Genomic DNA, 23,822 nt, shown 5'->3' on the forward strand with positions numbered 1-23,822 from the left:
TTGATATGACAAAATTGGTACAACAAAACAATTGTTGATCTAGCCCAACAATTGTGAGAATATGATTAACTCTAATTTGCATTCATTTCAATCTCATTGATGAGTTTGAAATCGAATGCAGCGGCCTTCTGGGAATTACCCAGATTTCAAGCGGAAAGTCACAAGCGTGTCGTTTAGTATCCCTTTACAAAAATGCAAAGCTGGTGCAATAGCTACTGAAGGGAAGTGAGGAGGGGAGTAGTCCTTTCCATTTACGGGCATGCTGCTCAAGTGCACCAGGGGTGCTTTCCAGTGCTCAATGGGAGAAGGCCCTTCAGGGGGGTAGGGGTTGTTCGGGGCGCTGGAGAGTTCCAGGTCAGCATTGCCCATGGGCCAAGGGGGTGAGGGGCTTTGCATCTGTCTGACCTTCAAGCCATCTTTAAATATTGTGCAGAGCCATAAAAGGACACCCATAGCTGCAGCCTGTCGGTCCTACCAAACTCTTCCAGGACAGATGCTGCTGCAGTTTCTTTCCTGAAAGACAACTTCTCCCTCTTTGACTGTGAGCAGCCCCTAGTTTCATAGCTGAAGGCTATTGCTAATGAGGAATTAGCCTTGTTAGTTGTGATTGCACTTCACAGCTGCAGGTTGTGTTTGCTGTTTGCTCCTGCTGGTCTCTGTAAACACTTGGAGGCTGCTGTTGCTGTTTCCTTTCTTTTCTGCAGCTGTATAAGTTCGGAAGGCAATCCGGTTTGAAGCAAGAAGACTCTGTGGGACCTAGTGCACGGCATTGTTCCAAACCAGCCACCTGCTAACGCCGTTGAAGAAATGCTTTCGCAGATTGCCGATGCTTTTGTTGCTGCTGTGGTGAATGCTGCATGTAACTGGCACTTCACCGTGGGTTAAACACGCTGGAAGTCAAGATGTTCAACTGCACCTTTCACACTCTTGGAGTATGTGGATGCCAGGATTTGGTTCCGATGAGATTGGGCCGTGTGGGAGGGTCTGCACAGCTCCGGCTCCTGGACGGCGAATGGCGCTGATACATGGATCCAGTAACACATTAATGGACAGATCATTTCTCCGACAAAGTTCTGGACATGATAACACATTCACAGGCTTATCGTCCGTTTCTATTGAAGAACCTATGAGGGGTGATACCATGGGTGGGATTCTCCATTGGCTGATGCCAAAATCACGAAACGCAATTGGGCGGAGAATTAGTTCCAATGCCAAAATCGCAGGTGCAGATTTGACGCCAAATCGCAATTCTTCATCACCTTGACAACGGCGACAGTGCGATCTGGAACTCACGCACAGTAAGCACCATTTGCATGCCATTAGCGGGCCCGACCTGGTATTCTCCGGGGCCTCCGTGATTCTCCACCTCCAATGGGCTGAGTTCATGACGACGCAGTTCACTTGTACTTTTAAATTAATGAAACCGGCGCTGTGGCTGATGAGGGGGAGAGAGGATGTAGGGCATAGAGAGGAGCGACTGTGGGCTGTCGGGCCTGACACTGACTGGGGTGTGGTGGGGGGGCGGGGGGGCGGGGGGGGGGGGGGGGGGGGAGGGGGGGGAGGGGGGGAGGGGGGGCAGGATCAGGGGAGGGGAAGGGTGATGTGGAACAGGCCAAGTGGCTGGGGTGATCCCGCATGGGACTGGGCAGTGTCCAGGCACTGACCGTCATTACCTGCGAGGCAGCCAACTTGCTGCACACCCTACTGACCACCCTCCTTGGCCCTTGGTTCTGCAGAGGGACACCAGCTGTATGGGTGCCCACACCACGCCCCCACCCCTGCACCCAAACCTCCACTACATATACCCCCCTCCTCGGCCACCACCCGACAGCGGCCCACCAAGGGCAATGGCCTACGGGGGTGAGGGGCGGGGGCTAGTGTACCGCGGGCTAGGTCAGTGCCATTTGACGGTACACCCGACATCAGGGACAGCTGCCAGAGCCAAAGGCCCCCACAGTGCCGGGCAACAAAGGGGACAGGGATGAGGAGATGGAGGTAGGGACATGCGGGGGCAGAGCCCACAGTGCCAACTATGTAGCCTGGTGGACCTGGTTAGACTCAGGGGTGTGCACCGTTGTAACATGTCAGCCTTTCATCCCTGCAGACAATGGATATTGGAATTCAACCTGCAATGGTGGCCTTCCTGCTAGTCGCTGCAGCCCTGGGCGATGCCTTGCAGCTGTACGGGTTGGAGGGTTGGAGTTGCTCAATGAGGAGGAAGTTGCATCAACAGAGCGTGCAGCAGAGGAGTGTGCCACTGAGGAACAGGCTGAGGAGGAAGAGGTGACAAGGAGGAGCCATGTCCAGGCCACCCACAACATCTGCCCATTCCCCCACAATCGTCTGCCCATTTCCATCCAACCCCTTCTCTGGCCAGCTCACCCCTCACATCCATCTGCCAGAGCTCCGAGACTGGTTGTAGCAGAGGTAATAGGTGTTTAATGTGACAACGTATATACAGATTTGTGGCCGAGCCCCAATAACTAAACTGTGCCCTGCACCCGTGCCAACTTAACTGGTGTCTAACTTTATGGCCTTAACACTACATCTTGGTGGTTCCCCAGATGGTACAGCAAAAATGGAGCTGGCCCAAGGGAGTCCGAGGTGCTGCAGTGTTCCGGCACCTCCCCCGCAAGACTCAGAGGCATTGGCCCCATCACCTCCTCCTCACTTGGGGTGCCCGATGGCCCCCGAGCTACTCTAGAGGGTGGGGGTTCGAGGGGAGCTAACCCCTGAGGCTACCCCCGCCACGTGGCGCTGCCAGTCCTGTACGGCCGGTCTGGTCTCGAAAAGGGTCTGCTTGCTCACGTCCATGGAGCACAGGGAGTGGACCATCTCCGCCTGGGACTGCACCACATCACCCATTGGTAACTGTGCCACCACATTCTGCAACCTATGAGTCATTTGGCTCTGCCAGTTCTGGAGGCTCGCTATTGTCTGCACCATTGTGTTGCGCGCTTAACAATAGTCCTCAGTGATTGGGTCACACTCTGGGTCACACGTGTGTGTGGGACATGTCCCTCATCGAATGGACATGATGCCGAGGCCCTCAGCCATGGTCATCACGGACTGAGCCATACCTTGGACACCACCACTCAAGGCTCGGATGTCGTGCTCCTGAAGGCATTGGGACTCCTCCAGTCAGTCTTGCAGTCGCTGGAATGTCGCAAACACCCATCCTGAGGCTCACGGCTCGAGCCTATCATCTGCATCAGCTCTGGGAGAATTTTGTCCAAAGGGTCGACATCTGGCTGGGACCCAGATGTCTCCTGGAATCCAGCAGACCTGCTACTGCTGTTGCCCTTGGATGTTCCTGCCTCCACCTGATGTGCATCAGCAACTGTGTGGGGCTCAACAGTTTGTACCCCAGAAGCCTTTCCATTAATGTCACCCAGCAAGGATTGTGTCTCTGAGCTGGTGGATGGTGCGGGTAATAGCTGTGATGCATCGCCGGTGTTCTCCTTGGAGCACTCCTCCGAGGTGGTCTTTTGGGTGGCAAGGAGGGGGGCACTATTCCAGATGGCCCAGTCTCAACAGTTGGTGATCCTACAAGATAATGGATATGTGGTCAGTGAAAGGGAAAGGTTAATTTTGTGGGACATCAACAACTCACTTGAGATAGGTCATCTGGGTGAGCGGGCAGTGGATCCTTATCCTTCTGGCACAGGCCAACCTTGCTGTCGGTCACTGCTCTCTGTGCGGGCAGCCCCCCCCTCCCGATCTCCAAAGCCCATTCCTTATAGGGGGTAAGGATTCAGATCTCTGGGGCTCCTCCTGCCCATCTTCGCCCTTTCCCGCTTAGTATGGGCTATTTCCTCCTGCGGGTACAAAGACAACCAGTGTGAGCCACACACTTGATGTGTCGGGCATGGTCCATAACAGCTGAAATATGTGGGCACCGCACCTAGACATGAAGGGGTTTTGGTGGGCAGTGACAGAGGGTTCTGAGGGACAAGCTTAAAGCTCAGATGTGACGATGGCGCAAGGTGTCTGCTAGTCATTTGGGTTGGAGGAGGGAGGTTTGATAATTTGAGGGGAAGCAGGCAGAACTAATAGTTGGAGAGAGATGGTAGCTTACCCTTACAGCTCGTTGGAGGTTGTATATCTTCTTCCATCATTGGATGGCAGTCTTCCTGGTCATGCCGCCCATACTCACTGCAGCTACCACTGCCTTCCAGGTGGCAATGCTGACCTTGCTGCTGGTTCTCCGACCCGGGGAATGAGGTGCCCTATCTCTCATCCACTGTGTCGAGAAGCCTGGCTATGTTGGCACCTGCCATGCTGGGGTGTTGACTGGGAGTGAGTGGTGAGGAAGCGCATAAAAGCAGCTTTCCCTTGCTGGCGGCAAGCAGCTGAGGCGCAAGACAGGCGAATCAGATGGTGAGGGCACCAGGAATGGCGAGATTCAAATGGGAGCTCATTTTTGGCACGAAGTTCCGTTGAATACAGGCTGCGATTTCACCAACGCGGCTGCCATGAAACACCGTGCCAATACATCCAAAAGCAGACTTTAACCTTTTTCCGCTGAATCACGCACATTGTTTACCAGTTTGCACCTGTTTTCTACTCTCATTTAATTTATTTTAATTAACCTTTTTCCTTGCGATCTACCTCGAAATGATGAAGCCTCCTGTTGGATCAATCAATGGAAGAGCCTCAAGTGTTATGTGTGCGTTGATGGGTAAGAACCAAATACGGGACATGCATACATAGCTGCACATGTTATACCGAAAGCTGAGTGATACAAATAGATACTTATCCTTGTGTGTCAGACACTTGGTTATCTAGAATACAGTCCTGCAGTTTCAAATTTGTTCAAACCTACCCAAGGCAGTGTATAATTGTTTGGGGCTGTCCCTACCTAGATGATGGGGTTAATATTAAGAGACTTAAAGGTGGCTGTTAGTGTGCCTTTATAATGTTTCATCTGATCATCTCTGTTCCAATTGTAGGTCACCTTAAAGAACAACATTTGGAACAATGGGCCATGGTACGGGATCGCAATTGAAGATTATTGATCTTGGCCTCATTTCCATGTGAGGAACATGTGAGGAATTCAGTTCTGGAACTCTTTTCTGCCTCTTGTTGCCAGTGATACATTATAGGTAGTGCAAGTGCAAATAGTTAAGACAATTAATTTGGAAGATCACCTTTTAATAACCTCCTTTGCAGAATTAAAAGCACCGGTTGTAGGATTGGATTCTCCTCTGTAAGGATCCTCATGTTTAAACCCTGTTTGTTCTCTGTTTTCCCCTTTCTTTTATTTTATTTTGCTATTAACATTTTACATTTTGATCCATGGAAGATTAATGGAACTGTGCCTTTAATTCGAACAGAAGCCTGGGCTGGTTTAAACTGGAAAACAACCTGTGACTTTAGAAGACCGTCTGCATGAAGCAGCCTTTAATTCAAACAAGCAAATTCCAGAGCGATTTGACTTCATCAATGATGATTCAGATTTATGGACATGGCTGGCAATCAATGAACTGGGCTTGCCGATAGCCTGTGGTGATTGGTTCTGATTTATCTGGAATGTCTCTCTCCCCAGTAAGGCTGGGTTGTAGTTTTGCTTTCAGTTCAGAAGCTGGAGAAAGCTTCTCTGAGTTTCCAGTATAACAACACTTTTCTTTCCCCAGTAAGGTCATTTTAGTGACACTGCAAAGGATTGAGATTAAAAACTCAGGCTGGGAGCTGGGTTTGAGGAAGGACCAAGAGTCTTGTGAGAGAAATAATCTCAAAGGTGGACCTTTGCATTGAAGGCAGCGTTTAATAAAGGCTAAAGTGTCTCTCCAGAGGAAATCCTACTGCCTGTGAGTACTGTTGCTAGAAGACCATCACAAACTGTATACCTGTGGCTTTGATCACTCAGCAGGCTGGGAGTGCAGCAAAGAATACTGTCGTGTTAAGCACACTGATATAACACGGGCTGCAACTGGATACAGCTTTAACTGAAAGATACTTCAGATCTTGAAGTTAGTTCAATCTGATTTATTGAACCTGTCACACAGTTCGCACAGTTCTCTGTGAGTTCGACTCTCTGTTAACCTAAGTGTGATTACTCAGTCTGACTGAACCAGACTAGCTCTTAGCCACGTGCTGGAGGTGTTATGTGATATATACACCCTGACTCACTCTGTAGATGTCCCCAATGGAAAGAGGCGGAGTGTGAGTGCCTCGTGCCTTTTATAGTAGGAAACCACCCCCAAGTGTTCTGCCTGCTGATTGGTTATGTCCTGTTCTGTGTGTTCATTAGCTGCATGTCTGTATCTAATTATGTGCATGTCTACATATCATGACATAGCCCCTTTTGAAATGTTTTTCTGGAGCATATGTGAAAGTATTTACATGTGTAGACCGAAAAACTAACTGATTTACATACTATGGCAGATGGGAACATATGTACATGTGAAAACAGGTGTCTAATGTGCGAAAACAGAACATAGCAAACAAAACAAATGTTTATAAGTCCAGTCTCTCTGGCTTGCGTGTGATCCTGGTCGACCGCCGGAGAGGTGGTGGTGGGGACGGAGCCGCCTTGATTGGCGGGATTGAAGCCTGACTGGTGGCCTCATGGGTCGAGGAATCAGGAGGTGGCACAATAACAGATGGAAACAACAAAGAATGTGGTTGCAGGCAGGAAACTGTGCGCAGTGCCCGTCTATTTCGCTGCACAACAGAGCCATCTGCCATACGCACAACATACGATCGAGGAGCAGCCTGTCGAACAACAACAGCTGGACTGACCAGCCTCCATCAGGAAGCTTGGTGTGAACAGCATCCGCCGGGGATAGCGCAGGCAAATCGGTGGCATGAGCATCATAGCCCTGCTTTTGCCGGTCCCTGAGTTTCTGCACCTTCTGCAGCACCGGGAGGTGATCCAGGTCAGGCAGGTGTATGGCTGGAAGAGTCGTCCACAGGTCCCTGTTCATCAGGAGTTGAGCCGGTGACATGCCAGTAGACAGAGGGGTTGCCCTGTACGCAAGCAGCGCGAGGTTGACGTCAGAAGCAGAATCCGCGGCCTTGCAGATGAGCTGCGTCATTATGTGCACCCCTTTCTCAACCTTCCCATTGGACTGCGGGAAATGTGGGCTGGAAGTAACGTGGTTAAACTGATATGACTGAGCAAATCTTGACCACTCTTGGCTGCTGAAGCAAGGACTGTTGTCACTCGTGACAGTGAGTGGAATACCATGCCTGGAGAATGTCTCCTTACAGGCCTTGATGACGGTCTTGGATGTGAGGTCCGAGAGCTTCACGACTTCTGGGTAGTTGGAAAAATAATCAATGATTAACACATAATCACGACCACTGGCGTGAAAGAGGTCGATGCCCACCTTGGACCATGGGGAGGTCACGATTTTGTGCTACTGAAGCATCTCCTTGCCCTGTGCTGGCTGGAAGCAGTGACAGGTCAGACAGCTGAGGGCCATATTCGAGATGTCCTGACTAATCCCAGGCCAGGAGACAGCTTGCCTGGCTCTACGTCTGCAGTTCTCGACACCCAGATGTCCCTCGTGGATTTGTTGGAGCACTAAGCTCTGTAGACTGAGTGGAATGACAATGCGGTCCAGCGTGACGAGGATACCATCAACCAGGTCAGGTCGTCCTTCACATTGAAGAATTGAGAGCACTGCCCTTTTTGCCAGCCATTGGCGAGCTGGCGCATGACACGTTGCAGAAGAGAGTCTTTGGCTGTCTCCTCGCGAATGCGAATCACCTTTTCATCCGCCGCCGGGAGGTTGCTGGCCCACAGCTGCACCTGTGATTCAATCTGTTGGATGAATGCCGGCGGTTCACTGGGCAAGGTTATGGAGCAGGACAAGGCATCCGCAATAATGAGCTCCTTGCCAGGCGTATACACTAGTTTAAAGGAGTGTTTCCTGACACAGTATGTAGATAGGCCAACGAGAGGCGAGGCCATATTGGATTTGGTACTGGGTAATGAACCAGGACAGGTGTTAGATTTGGAGGTAGGTGAGCACTTTGGTGATAGTGACCACAATTCGATTAAGTTTACTTTAGTGATGGAAAGGGATAGGTATATACCGCAGGGCAAGAGTTAAATCTGGGGAAAGGCAATTATGATGCGTTGAGGCAAGACTTAGGATGCATCGGATGGAGAGGAAAACTGCAGGGGATGGGCACAATGGAAATGTGGAGCTTGTTCAAGGAACAGCTACTGCGTGTCCTTGATAAGTATGCACCTGTCAGGCAGGGAAGAAGTGCTCGAGCAAAGGAACCGTGGTTTACCAAAGCAGTCAAAACACTTGTCAAGAGGAAGAAGGAGGCTTATGTAAAGATGTGACGTGAAGGTTCAGTTAGGGCGCTCGAGTGTTACAAGTTAGCTAGGAAGGACCTAAAGAGAGAGCTAAGAAGAGCCAGAAGGGGACATGAGAAGTCTTTGGCAGGTAGGATCAAGGATAACCCTAAATCTTTCTATAGATATGTCAGGAATAAAAGAATGACTCGGGTAAGAGTAGGGCCAGTCAAGGACAGTAGTGGGAAGTTGTGCGTGGAGACTGAGGAGATAGGAGAGGAGCTAAATGAATATTTTTCGTCAGTATTCACACAGGAAAAAGACAATGTTGTCGAGGAGAATACTGAGATTCAGGCTACTAGACTAGAAGGGCTTAAGGTTCATAAGGAGGAGGTGTTAGCAATTCTGGAAAGTGTGAAAATAGATAAGTCCCCTGGGCCAGATAGGATTTATCCTAGGATTCTCTGGGAAGCTAGGGAGGAGATTGCTGAGCCTTTGGCTTTGATCTTTAAGCCATCTTTGTCTACAGGAATAGTGCATGAATACTGGAGGACAGGAAATGTTGTCCCCTTGTTCAAGAAGGGGACTGGAGACAACCCCGTTAACTATAGACCAGTGAGCCTTATTTCTGTTGTGGGCAAAGTCTTGGAAAGGTTTATAAGAGATAGGATGTATAATCATCTGGAAAGGAATAATTTGATTAGAGATAGTCAACACGGTTTTGTGAAGGGTAGGTCGTGCCTCACAAACCTTATTGAGTTCTTTGAGAAGGTGACCAAACAGGTGGATGAGGGTAAAGCAGTTGATGTGGTGTATATGGATTTCAGTAAAGCGTTTGATAAGGTTCCCCACGGTAGGCTACTGCAGAAAATATGGAGGCATGGTATTCAGGGTGATTTAGCAGTTTGGATCAGAAATTGGCTAGCTGGAAAAAGACAAAGGGTGGTGGTTGATGGGAAATGTTCAGACTGGAGTCCAGTTACTAGTGGTGTTTCACAAGGATCTGTTTTGGGGCCACTGCTGTTTGTCATTTTTATAAATGACCTGGAGGAAGGCGTAGAAGGATAGGTGAGTAAATTTGCAGATGACACTAAAGTCGGTGGAGTTGTGGACAGTGCGGAAGGATGTTACAAGTTACAGAGGGACATAGATAAGCTGCAGTGCTGGGCTGAGAGGTGGCAAATGGAGTTTAATGCAGTAAAGTGTGAGGTGATTCTGTTTGGAAGACAGAGACTGGGCTAATAGTAAGATTCTTGGTAGTGTGGATGAGCAGAGAGATCTCGGTGTCCATGTACATAGATCCCTAAAAGTTGCTACCCAGGTTGAGAGGGTTGTTCAGAAGGCGTATGGTGTTTTAGCTTTTATTGGTAGAGGGATTGAGTTTCGGAGTCATGAGGTCATGTTGCAGCTGTACAAAACTCTGGTGTGGCCGCATTTGGAGTATTGCGTGCAATTCTGGTCGCCGCATTATAGGAAGGATGTGAAAGCATTGGAAAGGGTGCAAAGGAGATTTACCAGAATGTTGTCTGGTATAGAGGGAAGATCTTATGAGGGAAGGCTGAGGGACTTGAGGCTGTTTTCGTTCGAGAGAAGAAGGTTAAGACTTAATTGAGGCATACAAGATGATCAGAGGATTGGATAGGGTGGACAGTGAGAGCCTTTTTCCTTGGATGGTGATGTCTAGCATGAGGGGATATAGCTTTAAATTGAGGGGAGATAGATATAGGACAGCTGTCAGAGGTAGGTTCTTTACTCAGAGAGTAGTAAGGGCGTGGAATGCCCTGCCTGCAACAGTAGTGGACTCGCCAACACTAAGGGCATTCAAATGATCATTGGATAGACATATAGATGATAAGGGAATAGTGTAGATGGGCTTTAGAGTGGTTTCACAGGTCGGTGCAAAATCGAGGGCCGAAGGGCCTGTACTGCGCTGTAATTTTCTATGTTCTAAGTCGTAACTTCTGAGTCTGAGAAGGATGCACTGCAGCCGGGGTGTCATGTCGTTCACGTCCTTGTGGATAATGTGGACCAGAGGCCTGTGGTCCGTCTTGACGGTGAACGTCGGCAGGCCGTAGGCATAATCGTGGAACTTGATAATTCCAGTGAGAAGGCCCAGGCATTCCTTTTCAATTTGGGCATACCACTGCTCGGTGGGTGTCGTCGCCCGTGATGCGTAGGCAACTGGTGCCCAGGTTGAGGTGTCATTGCGCTGGAGCAACACTGCGCCGATGCCATCCTGGCTCACATCTGTCGAGATTTTTGTTTCCCTGTCAGGGCCAAAAAATGCCAATACAGGTGCAGTGGTGAGCTTGGCTTTCAGCTCCAACCACTCTGCCTGATGGGCTGCCTGCCACTCAAAGGCAGTAGACCTTTTCACCAGGTGTCTGAGGGCCATGGTGTGTGAGGCCAGGTTTGGGATTAACTTGCCCAAAAATTTACCATGCCTAGGAACCGCAGCACCGCCTTCTTGTCTTCAGGGGTCTTCATGGCTTCGATGGCCTTGACCTTGTCTGTGTCCGGGCACACACCCTGCTGAGATATCTGGTCACCTAAGAACTTAAGCGTCGACATGCCAAAGCAACACTTGGCCCTGTTCAGCTTAAGGCCATTGGCATGGACACGGCGGAATACATGCTGGAGACGAGAGATGTGCTCTTTGGGGGTCTAGTACCATATGATAACATTGTCCACATACACACAAACCCCTTCTGGTTTAGCTCACTGGGCTAAATCGTTGGCTTTTAAAGCAGGCCAGCAGCACGGTTCAATTCCCGTACCAGCCTCCCCGAACAGGCGCCGGAATGTGGCGACTAGGGGCTTTTCACAGTAACTTAATTGAAGCCTACTTGTGACAATAAGCAATTTTCATTTCATTTCAATGCAGAGGCGCAGCTCCCCCGAAGGCCTTTTTACACAAACCATCGAGGTGACCCAGTCAGTCGGTTCTATAAGTTTGGAAATGATGCCCTGATGCTGAAGATCCTTTAGCTGTGCCTTCAGGCTCTCCTTCAGTGGAGCTGGGACCCGGCATGGTGCGTGGACCACAGGCGTGGCATCAGGCCATAGCAGGATCTTGTACCGATATGGCAGAATGCTCATCCCATCAAACACATCCGGACACTGAGCGAGGATGTCGTCAATGTCGGCTTGAAGGTCCATGTTGGGGGAGGTCATTGTGTAGACCCGCTGCACAAGGCTTAGCTGCTTGCATGCATGTGCGCCAAGCAGAGAGGCCCTGTCTGTCTTGACAATTTCAAATCTTAGCCTTGCGTGAATGCTCCTGTTGGAGACGAGCAGATGGCAGGATCCCAGTGCTGTGATGGCATTGCCGTTATAGCCCAGGAGCTGGCAGGCTGCTGGAAGGAGCTTGGGTGGCTTCTTGATGCGGTTGAAATCTGCCTGTGAAAGGAGATTGGCAGAAGCACCAGTGTCCAGCTTGAACTGGATAGAGCATTGATTTACTTGATCACCGCACGTCATTCGTCAGCCGAATCCACAGTGAGGATGGACAGGCTTTGTGATGATGTCGGTGAGGCATGTTCACGTGTGGTAATGATGCCCACATGGTAGGGGGACTCCAGGCAATCATCCTCTGGATCCGTTGTACTGCCAAGATCAGAATTCTGTAAACCTTGTTGGACACTCCGAATGTGCCTGCGTTGGAATTGGGAGCGCTGGCCCTTGACTGGTGATGCAGACCTGCACAAGGCTGCATAGTGACTAGGCTTTCCGCAATTTAAACATCGCCTGCCTCTTGCAGGGCAGTGTTTCTTTAAGTGGGCAGTGCCGCAGTTCGAGCACGTTATGACATCGTTACGCTACGTGCGTCGTCGCACATGTGCTGTGCGGTCGGCAGACGTCCGCACCTGTGCAGTGTGGTGATCGGCCGCTTCGTTATTCCATTCGCATCGCGCATGCGTGGGGCTCTGGAAGATGGCGCAAAATGGCCGCCTTCATCAATGCTGAGGCGCTGCATCCGGGCAATGGCCTGCACACTCTCTTCCTCGTGAGAGGCAGGTTTCTCATTTTCAGCCGATTTGTATTGGGAATACCGATTTTTGGCATGCTCATGCACTCTACATGTTTCAATCACGACTGACAGGGTCATATGCTTGATTTTTAAAAGCTGCTCTCTCAGAGGATCAGAGTACACTCCAAAAACGATTTGGTCTCTGATCATGGAGTCAGCAATATCACCAAAGTTGCTGGACAGCGGTAGTAGACGGAGATTAGTTAAGAAGGAGTTGAAAGATTCAACGTTACCTTGTAGGTGTTGTTTGAATATGTTGCGCTCGAAGATTTCATTGGTGTCCACTTCACAATGACTATCAAACTTGTCCATGATGGTCTGAAACTTTGTCATGTCCTGGCCTTCGGTGAAGTTAAACGAATTGAAGAGTTGGATGGCTTGATCCCCCGCAGTTGATAGGAGAAACGCGATCTTTCTTGTATCAGACGCACCCTCGAGGTATGAGGCTTCGATGTACAGCAGAATACTTTGCTTGAAAGTCCGCCAGTTGGCACTGAGATTGCCGGAGGCCCGCAGCTATTGAGGAGCCTGGATCTTCTCCATGGTGCTGGGATACATTTGCTGGTCGTCACGGAACAGATTGAGGTAAACCACCTAGGGATAGCAGTTTTCTGGTACCATGTTGTGTTAAGCACACTGAGATAACACGGGCTGCAACTGGATGCAGTTTTAACTGAAAGATACTCCAGACCTTGAAGTTAGTTCAATCTGATTTATTGAACCTGTCACACAGTTCACACAGTTCTCTGTGAGTTCGACTCTCTGCTAACCTAAGTGTGATTACTCAGTCTGACTGAACCAGACTAGCTATTAGCCACGTGCTGGAGGTGTTATGTGATATATACACCCTGACTCACTCTGTCGATGTCCTCAGTGGGAAGAGGTGGAATGTGAGTGCCACGTGCCTTTTATAGTGGGAAACCACCCCCAAGTGTTCTGACTGCTGATTAGGTATGTCCTGTCCTGTGTGTTCATTAGCTGCCTGTCTGTATCTCATTATGTGCATGTCTGCATATCATGACAAATATAACCTCCTATCTTTCTTTTATCTTAATCCTTATTATTTTCACCCCTTTCCACTCCTCTGTGTTTGTTTGTCATGTGCATGTGTGGGTAGAGGATGGAACAGCTGAAGGGGGTAGTAGGTTAGCTTGCCATTATTCCATTGTAATTACTGCATATTTCATCTTTATTTCTCTTGTAAATAAACAGTAATTGTGTTTCGACTTACAAACCTGGTGACTGTGAATTATTGGGCAGCCAAGGGCCAAATGTTTCAGGAATGTTAGACGAATCATTGGTTAATTCATTTGTGTTGGCACTCCGGGGCGTATGGGTCTGGAATCACCATGCACTAGCCCAGGGTGCTGTAACACCTCCAACTGGACTTTTAATAAATATTCAACTCCAAAAACTTCAGAGACATTATAGAAGATCAGGAGATCCAAGAAGGAGAATCAAATTGGCAGTTTATTTTCAGCCTGAAAAAATGTCCGCTACGCAGCACACTGCACATAGGTCCCAACCGGGACTACTGTTCATGCTGGTCCCAATAGAGGACATCTTTTAAGAGATGTTTCTATGAGCTCCAGCTGGTAGGCCTTCGCCTGTCATCATCCCCAAGGGCCTCTTGAGGTTTATTACAGGCAGAAATATGGCAAACAGGCCTAACCTCAAACTACAGAGGCAGGCTGTACTGTAAGTGGTTAATCTTCAAAGCACATTAATAACAAAACCAAGACGATACCACGTTAAATGACTGGGACATTATCTTCTCAAAAACACAAAGCAGATGGCCTCAGGGAACAGCCATTATACAAAGAAACATTGATATCAGCTAAGGAGAAATGGACCCTGTCACTCGCATATCAACTTGTGAGCCAGAGACAGGACAGCAGGATGGGGTCCATTGCTTCAGTTGTGGAAACAACGTCGTGATAAATGGGTGTCTCTGGACCAAGGCAAGAACCAGGCTAAAGAATTTAAAAGGGTGCTAAGTGACCATCCAAACAGAATGTCTCCAAGAAATTTGCTTTAGTATTTTCGATATTATTTTGTAATAAAAAGGCCAAGGCAGTCGGGTCTGGCACTGCAGTCACCAAGGAGAGTCAGGAAGGGTCAATCTGATTCATGGACCTACAGCTCACACCAGAAAGACCAATCATTAGGAGAGTTGTAAATATCAGCCAGGTCTCAGGGATATTGGGACTGAGGTTTAAGAATAGTTCACGGGTAGCAACTAAATACTGATTCCTATTGGTCATTATTGCTTCAATGGATTACCCTTTGGAATTGTGTTCACTTCAGAAATATTTCAGAGGACAATGCCCAACACTTGGAAGGAATATTATGCTATCTGGACAAAACACTCATACATGGATCCACTTGAGAAGAGCATGGTCAAAGGGTCAGAGAATTCCTGAGAGCCTGACAAGATGTAGGCCTAATATTGTATGAAGACTCTGCGTTTGTCAATCCAATGATTAGGTTTCTGGGTCAGGGTTTGGAGGCACTGGAATCACAGTAGAGCCGCATAAAAAGGAAAGCTGTAAGAGAATGTTTGCAACCCAGGAACATAACTGAACTTCAAAGACTTCTAGGGATGGGAAACCAAGTGAGTAAGTTACTACCAAATTTAGCAAAGGTAAACAAGTCCTTGAAGCAGCTTTGGAGATGGAGGTCAATGGTGGTGCCAGAACATGGACCAGAAAAATGCTTTTGAAAGGATTAAACAACTTTTAATCTCTTCTGAAATCTCAGAAAATTACACCCCAGTCTTACCAACCATAGTATTGGCAAAAACATTGTCTGCAGTTTTGAGGGCAGTCCTATTTCAAGGGCTGAAAGGATAACAAGCATAGACCAGTCTACTATGCCTCGAGGTCACTCACAGAAATGGAACATATGCCGCCATAGAAAAAGGAACTGCGGCAATAGCATGATTATGTGAAAATGTTTCAGACTATGTTATGGGATTACGTATCAAAAGCGAAACTGGATGTTAACCATTTGTCACTCATCTAAACAGGGCAGCACGGTAGCACAGTGGTTAGCACAGTTGTTTCACAGCTCCAGGATACCAGGTTTGATTCCTGGCTTGGGTCACTGTCTGTGCGGAGTCTGCATGTTCGCCCCGCGGGTGCTCCGGTTTCCTCCCACAGTCCAAAGATGAGCAAGTTAGGTGGAGTGCCTGGAAAATTACTTATTTGCCTTTAAGAGTGTGATGAATGTTGAGATTATTCTATGTTATATTTTATATTCTGGGAGCGGCATGGTGGCGCAGTGGTTAGCACTGCTGCCTTACGCCGCCGAGGTCCCAGGTAGGATCCCAGCCCTGGGTCACTGTCTGTGGAGTCTCCACATTCTCCCCGTGTCTGCGTAGGTCTCATCCCCACAACCCAAAGATGTGCAGGTTAGGTGGATTGGCCATACTAAATTCCTCCTTAATTGGAAAAAAATAATTGGATACTCTAAAATTTTTTTTGTTTAAACAAAACCAAAAAAAAAATGTATATTAGGTTTCAGTAATGATATTAAAACTCTGATTTAAAATATATAAAGGCAAAATGTCTGCTAAAGCTATAATTAAGCAATCACAGAGGCCATGAAGGATTCCAACCATTTACTTGGTTACAGATGAAGAGCTAATGGGATATTGTTATAATTTCTGGAGATTCCCTGGAAAAAATATAATTTATGAGGGGTTGTATTTAGTCAGGGCTAAACAGGTCATGTGACATCTCTGGGTTACAGATGATGTAATTAATGGGAGGTGCCAGGTCAGTCTGTAGTTTTGTAGTTTGCCATAGGATTAGAGTCTGACAAGACAGAAGGATTTTAAGCTCAACAGTAGTTCGCGTACTGGATCTGCTCTTTGAAGGAACTATTTCCAAAAGTCTGCACATAACTGAGCAAGTAATTGAAATTGTTGTAAGTGTAGGCTTTTCCTTGTGTTTAAGATCTGTTTAATGGATAATTGTAAAGCTATTTCTTTGATGGTAATGTGGTTAGTTCTGTGTTTAAATTAAAGTGTGTTCAGTCCATAAAAGATACCTATTGGTCTGCCATCACTCTTCATGTGAGAAGTATTCTTTCCTCACAGCTTTACAAATTTTTAAAAAATGTTTGGGAGTCTTGCCCAGTATGTGGAGTCCAGGGCCAGGGAGAGAGATCATGGACCTAATGCTTTGCCTATTTCTGGGCGCCTTATGCCCAACTCACCTATTAAACCCTCCCCCTCACCTTCTTTGGCTTTTGGAGGGTAAACCATTGTCAAAGTGGGGTCCAACAGTTTCATAAAGGATTAGCCAAGCTTCTTAGCTTTTGTACTCTATCGGTGGGATTTTCCGGTCGCACCCTTCCCAAGACCGGAAATTCCCAATGCACCTTTAAATAGTCAGATGTAGTTAACGGAATGAGCCAGGGGTGAAGTAGTCAGGAGTTGAGATTCAGTTTTAGTTTTGTAACTGGAAGGCAAGCTGAGGAATTTCTGAAGGAATACAGCCAGAGTTTCTGCATTCTTCTGACAGGGTTCAGGTGTATTTTTTCAAGCAATCTCAAAAGACATCTCTGAGCAGCAAGTATTTCTATGTGCTAACTGTATTTAAAAATGTATTGGGATCTGAGATAGTTTTGTTGTTTGAGTGGAACAGAGATGTCAATTAAGGGTTATTGTGTCACTCTATTGGTTAGCATTGTTTATTGGGTAATTCTGACCTATTTCCTTGTGTGATGTTAAAGATATTTTAAGACTGTGATAGTAATAAACTTTGTTTTAATATACTATATCCCTATTTTGTATGAAATCACTCCTGGAGTGAGGTATCCTTTCCTCACAGTCTTACAAATTTAAAATAAAATATTAAGGCTTCTGTCCAGTATCCTCGCCATTGTTGGGGTCTGGTCCGGGATCATAATTGGGGTAATATATTATTATGAGCAGAGAGTTGGGATAAATAGATCATTTTCTGATTGATATACTGTCAATAGTTGGGTATCACAGGGTTCAGTGGTGAGCGTAAGTATAATTCCCAAACCCAGTTGTGAAAAAGGCATTGAAACTGGTTGCTTTGGTGGAAACTGTTTATTACTTGCCACAGATCTCACTTCTCCACTCTAACCCAGACACAGTGCTGACTAACTCTTCTTTATAAACGTATCTCAACATAATTAACTAATCAATTTACCCAACACCTGCTCACCTTATTACTTTAAACTATGAGGTATTTAACATCCATCAATAGAACCTATTAGATACTAACACTAAGGCCTCAATTATTTACAATCTATATTAATGGCTTGGCTGAAGGGCCAGAGTGTATTGTAGCTAAATTCGATGATGGTACAAAGATAAATGGGAAAGCAAGTTGTGAAGAGGGCGCAATCTTGTAAAGAGATATAGATAGGTTAAGTGAGGGGGCAAACATTTGGCAGATGGAGTATAAGGTGGGAAAATGTGATTGTACTTTTTTTGGTACGAAGCATAGAACAACAAATATTATTTAACAGGAGAGACTGCCATATGCTGAAATGCAGAGGGATCCAGGATTCCTCATCATGAAATACAAATAGTTAGCATTCAACACATAATTAGGAAGCCAATGGACTGTTGGTCTTTAATGGAAGGCGGATGGAGTGTGAAAGTAGGAAAATCTTGCTAAAGCTGTACAGAGCATTGATGAAGCCACACCCAGAGTACAGTGTACAGTTTTGGTCAACTTATTTAAAAAGGAATATATTTATATTAGAAGCAGTTCACAGAAAGTTCACTATTTTGATTCCTGGGATTAAATGGCTGACTGATGAGGAAAGGCTGAGCAAGTTGGGCTTATGCCCATTGGAATTTAGAAACACTTGAATTCTGAGGAGCATTGCAGGGTGGATGCTCAGAGGATGTATAACCTTGTGGGGAATTTAGAAGGCATAGAGCAAGATCCAATGGCCACGCTGCACCCGGAAAACACAACAGGGACCAGACAGAACAGCATCTTGGGGATCTTCCAGGGGATCAAAGGCCCCCAGCTGTATGCCCTTTGGCCCAGGTGGTGCCCCAGCATGCATGATTAGGCCCGGGGTCCTCCCATTGTGTGTTAGAACTGTGGGGGGTGGTCAGGGGTTGCTTCGGGGGCCTTGGCGATTGGGATGCCATTTAAAAATGGCGCCCCAATTTCTCGCTACACTGGGGAGTTTTGGCGAGCTAAGTTCCCCAGTGCACAAAATTGAGTTAAAATCAAATCAGACCTGCCATGATCTTATTGAAAGGCAGGACAGGCTCAACGGATCATATGGCCTACTCTTTGACAAAGGGTCATCTGGACTCGAAACGTTAGCTCTTTTCTCTCCCTTCAGATGCTGCCAGACCTGCTGAGATTTCCCAGCATTTTCTCTTTGGTTCCAGATTCCAGCATCTGCAGTAATTTGCTTTTATTCATATGGCCTACTCTTATTTCTTATGTTTTTATGTTTTGAGATGACAGAATGGAACACAATGCAGTTCTGCTTTCCTTTAAACAAAGGCTAGAGCAGCAACACATGCTACAAACAAACTATCCTCCTGCACAGAAGATAAAATGTATATGTGGTCCCTGAAAGCTATATTTGCACTTCCAGTTATTAAGGAAAAAGTCACTTTTGAGAACAATAATCTGTATTTATATAGCATATCTATCGTCCAAAGAGGGCTCACAGAAGCACAGCCAGAACAAAATTAGGCCAAGCCAAAGGAGGAGATATTAAGCTTGGTCAAAGAACATAGGAAATTAAATGAAATGAAATGAAAATGAAATGAAAATCGCTTATTGTCACAAGTAGCCTTCAATTCCACATTCCGGCGCCTGTTCGAGGAGGCTGGTATGGGAATTGAACCGTGCTGCTGGCCTGCCTTGGTCTGCTTTAAAAGCCAGCAATTTAGCCCAGTGAGCTAAACCAGCCCCTGAAGCAGGCTTCAAATGAAGTTACTGTGACAAGCCCCTAGTCGCCACATTCCGGCGCCTGTTCGGGGAGGCTGGTATGGGAAATAGGAGTGGGAGTAGGTCCTTTGACCCCTCAAGTCATCTCCACCATCCAACTAGAACATGGCTGATCTTCTTCCTTAATGCCATGTTCTCTCAGTATCCCAATGTCTTTTGATATCTTTAATATCTATCGATCTCTGCCTTGAACATTCTCAATGCCTGAGCCTCCACAGACCTTTAGGGTGGAGAATTCAAAAGATCCACCACACTCTGAAAGAAGCAATTCCTCTTCATCTCATTCTAAATGGCCTATTTCCTATTCTGAGACTGTGTCACCTGTGTCAGAGGAAGTGCAGAGCAGTTTAGGAAAATAATTCCAGTCTGAGGCCTAGGAAGATGAAGTGGAGATGCCGGAGTTGGACTGGGGTGAGCACAGTACGAAGTCTTACAACACCAGGTTAAAGTCCAACAGGTTTGTTTCGATGTCACTAGCTTTCGGAGCGCTGCTCCTTCCTCAGGTGAATGGAAGATGAAGGCACAGTTGTCAATGGTAGATCAAAAGGAAAGAGAAAATGCTGGAAAATCTCAGCAAGTCTGGCAGCATCTGTAGGGAGATAAAAGAGCTAACGTTTCGAGTCCGATGACTCTTTGTCAAAGCTAACAGACAGAGAAAGTGGGAAATATTTATACTGTGGAGTGAGAATGAAAGATGAGTCATAGCCACAGAAACCCAGGGAAACCGGGTGCTAATGGCCACAGAAACCAAGGGGAAAGAGTGCTAATGGCAGTCTCCAGAAGGGTAAAAGATGTGAAAGGTCAAACAGCAGGGAAACTAACATCAGAGGATGTGGGGGGAGAGGAAGGGGGAAGCAAAGAGGAGAAAGATTAAGGAAAGGTGGATAGGATTGTGGGGGGGGGGGGGGGGGAATTAAATGTATATTAAGAAAGAAAGAAATGGTAAAAGACAGTTAAAATGAAATGAAAACAAATGGGTCGAGGTGGGGTAGAGCTGATCATCTGAAGTTGTTGAATTTGATGTTCAGGCTGGAAGGCTGTTGCGTGCCTAACCGGAAGATGAGATGTTGTTCCTCCAGTTTGCGTTGCGCTTCACTGGCACATTGCAGCCGGCCAAGAACAGACTCTATCCTTGTTCTGGGAGAGAGTGGAGGGGGCGAGGGTAGTGGCGCGGGAGATGGACCGCACACTGTTGAGGGCTCTGTCCACAACTGTAGGTGGGAAAACACGGTTGAGGAAGAAGGAACAAATTTTCAAAGCACCATTTTGGAAAGTGGCATCATTGGAACAAATGCGACGGAGGCGAAGGAGTTGAGAGAAGGGGATGAAGTCCTTACAGGGTGTAGGGTGCAAAGAGCTGTAGTCCAGTACTTCCTTCTTCTTTGCTGAGCATCTTCGGTCTGTGCGCATTCAGGACCCTGATCTTCCTGTTGCTTGCCATTTTAACAAAAGACCCTGGGCGCGATTCTCCCAAAGGGAGACAAAGTCCCAACACCGGAGTGAACCGGAGTGTTTCATTCCGGCATCGGAGCCCGCTCCCAGCCCCCTATTCTCCTGCCCCCGAGGGGCTAGGAGCGGGTGTCGCGTATTTTACGTAAAAAGCGGCGCCGCGTAAATGACGTGGCCAGCGTCGTGTAAATGAAGTCACCCATGCAAGCGCAGGTTGGCCAGCGCAAACCCGCGCATGCGTGGTTGCCGTCCTGCCTGAGGCCGCCCCGTAAGAAGATGGCGGATGGATCTTACGGGGCGGAAGTGGAAAGGAGGTCCTCCTTTAGAGAGGTCGGCCCGCCGATCGGTGGGCCCCGATCGCGGGCCAGACCCCATCGTAGGCCGTCCCCGGTGAAGGAAGCCCCCTCCCCACCCCTCAGGCTGCCCCAGCATTCCCGCACAGTTCCCGCCGCCAGCGACCAGGTGTGGACGGCGCCAGTGGGAACCTGTCGTGTTAGAGCGGCCGCTCGGCCTATCCGGGCCGGAGAATAGCGGGGGTACTGGAGAATCGCCGTTGTGAGTGTCTTGGGCGATTCTACGGCTGGCGCGGCGCAGCACTCGACGGGGCCGTTCTTGCCAGGTGGGAGAATGGCGGGACGGCGTCAGACCGGCGCCGCGCGATATAATGGCACGGCCGGTGATTCTCCCAACCGGCGCGGCCTCGGAGAATCACGCCCCCTGCTCCCATGCCCACATGTCTGTTCTTGGCCTGCTGCAATTTTCCAGTGAAGCGCAACGCAAACTGGAGGAACAACATCTCATCTTCCGGTTAGGCACGCTACAGCCTTCCGGCCCGAACATCGAATTTAACAACTTCAGATGATCAGCTCTCCCCCACCTCGACCCATTTGTTTTCATTTCATTTTAACTGTCTTTTACCATTTCTTTCTTTCTTAATATACATTTAATTCCCCCCCCCCCCAACACAATCTTATCCACCTTTCCTTCACCTGTCTCCTCTTTGCTTCCCCCTTCCCCTCCCTCCACATCTACAGTTCATCCTCTGATGTTAAATTCCCTGCTGTTTGACCTTTCACATCTTCTTTTATCTTCTCTGGGGACTGCCATTAACACTCTTTCCCCTTGGTTTCTGCGACCATTAGCACCCGGTTTCCCTGGGTTTCTGTGGCTATGACTCATCTTTCATTCTCACTCCACAGTATAAATATTTCCCACTTTCTCTGTCTGTTAGCTTTGACAAAGAGTCATCGGACTCGAAACATTAGCTCTTTTATCTCCCTACAGATGCTGCCAGACTTGCTGAGATTTGCCAGCATTTTCTCTTTCATTTCAGATTCCAGCATCCGCAGTAATTTGCTTTTATCCAGTAGATCAAAAGGAACCCGGGTGTCTGTTAGGTCAGACGGTCAGAGGGAGAGGAACAAGTATTCTGCTCAGGGAGGTGGGGTGGGGTACTGTTGCCACTGGTGTTGAATAGGGATATGGAGATGCCGCATGTCTGGAAGAGTTTCCAGAGAAAGGGAGAATGATACCTTGTAGGGATTTAAACACAGGAATTAGAAGTCATTGAGGGATCAGGAGCCAATGCAGGTCAATGAGGACAGAGCAATGGGGGAGGGGAGCTTTCTGGGTGCCCTGGATGCTAAAGAGACCAATTTCGAGGGCATCCGAGTTAGGCCCCGAAAATGCTTTGAAAGACTCATGAGACCCATGAGACCCTGATCGTGGAGCAGTGTAAACATCTTCACCTACTGGGAAGACCTGGTGTAAATTTCAGTCTTCACGCTGAACCAGTGTAGGAATCAAAATCCCAATTTTCCATTCCCAGGGAAAGCTTGGGCTATGGACAATAAATTCTGGCCTTCCATACATCCTATGAATTTAAAATTAAAACAGAAAATGTTGGATAAACTCACCAGGTCTGACAGCATCTGTGGAGAGAGAAACAGAGTTAATGTTTCAACAACAAAGAACAAAGAACAATACAGCACAGGAACAGGCCCTTCAGCCCTCAAAGCCTGTACCGGTCATGATACCAACCAGGTTATCAGGGGCTGTTTAGCACAGGGCCAAATCACTGGCTTTGAAAGCAGACCAAGGCAGACCAGCAACATGGTTCAATTCCCGTACCAGCCTTCCCTGAACAGGCGCCGGAATGTGGCGACGAGGGGCTTTTCACAGTAACTTCATTTGAAGCCTACTTGTGACAATAAGCAATTTTCATTTTCACCAACCTTGGCCAAAACCCTCAGCACTTCCTTGTGCCATATCCCTCTGTACCCATCCTATCCACGTGTTTGTCAAGATGCCTTTTGGACGCCGTTTCGAATCCATATGAGTCTTCTTCAGAGCCGAGAGGATAAAAATGTGAGGGGTTATATACTTGGAGTCTGGAGTAGAGAATGTGGAGCTGAAAAGAAGGTCAGGGAAGCCAAGGGATTGACAGAGATGGCATGGACACAAGACAAAAGGAGTGTTAATGGTAGCATTAAGGACTAAAGAAGGTGCCAATAGCAGAATGTGTTAATAGGAGAAAAAGGTCAGTGCTCACTGAAAACAAAACTACAGAACAAGTGATAGATGGTTCTGTTAAGGGTGGGGGTGGGGGGGGCGTTGCATTGGGGAAAAACAACAAAGAGGTCAGGGTGGAGGAGAAAGTTCACAGTCAAAAGTTGTTCAACTCAATGTTGAGCCCTGAGGGCTGTAACTTCAGTTTGCGTTAGGCTTCCTTGCAACATTGCAGCGGGCCAAGGATGAACTTGTGGGCATAAGAGCAAGGTGGTGAGTTGAACTAGCAAGAAACAGGAAGATTGTGATCATGCTTGCTAACTGAGAAAAGGTGTTCTGCAAAGCAGTCACACAGCCTCCGTTTAGTCCCTCCAATGTAGAGGAGACTACATTGGGAGCAGCGAATATCGGAGACCAAATTGAAGGAGATGCAAGTGAAACACTGCTTTAACTATAAGGAATGTTTGGGGCCCTGAACAGTGCGGAAGGAGGAGGTAAAGGGGCAGATGTTGCAACTTTTGCGATTGAATGGATAGGTATCGTGGAAAGGGGATGAAACGTTTTGGATAATGATGGAGTGGATCAGAATGTCATGGAAGGAGTGGTCTCT

The sequence above is a fragment of the Scyliorhinus torazame genome, chromosome 11 (genome assembly GCF_047496885.1).
Source record: "Scyliorhinus torazame isolate Kashiwa2021f chromosome 11, sScyTor2.1, whole genome shotgun sequence".
Classification (NCBI taxonomy): domain Eukaryota; kingdom Metazoa; phylum Chordata; class Chondrichthyes; order Carcharhiniformes; family Scyliorhinidae; genus Scyliorhinus; species Scyliorhinus torazame.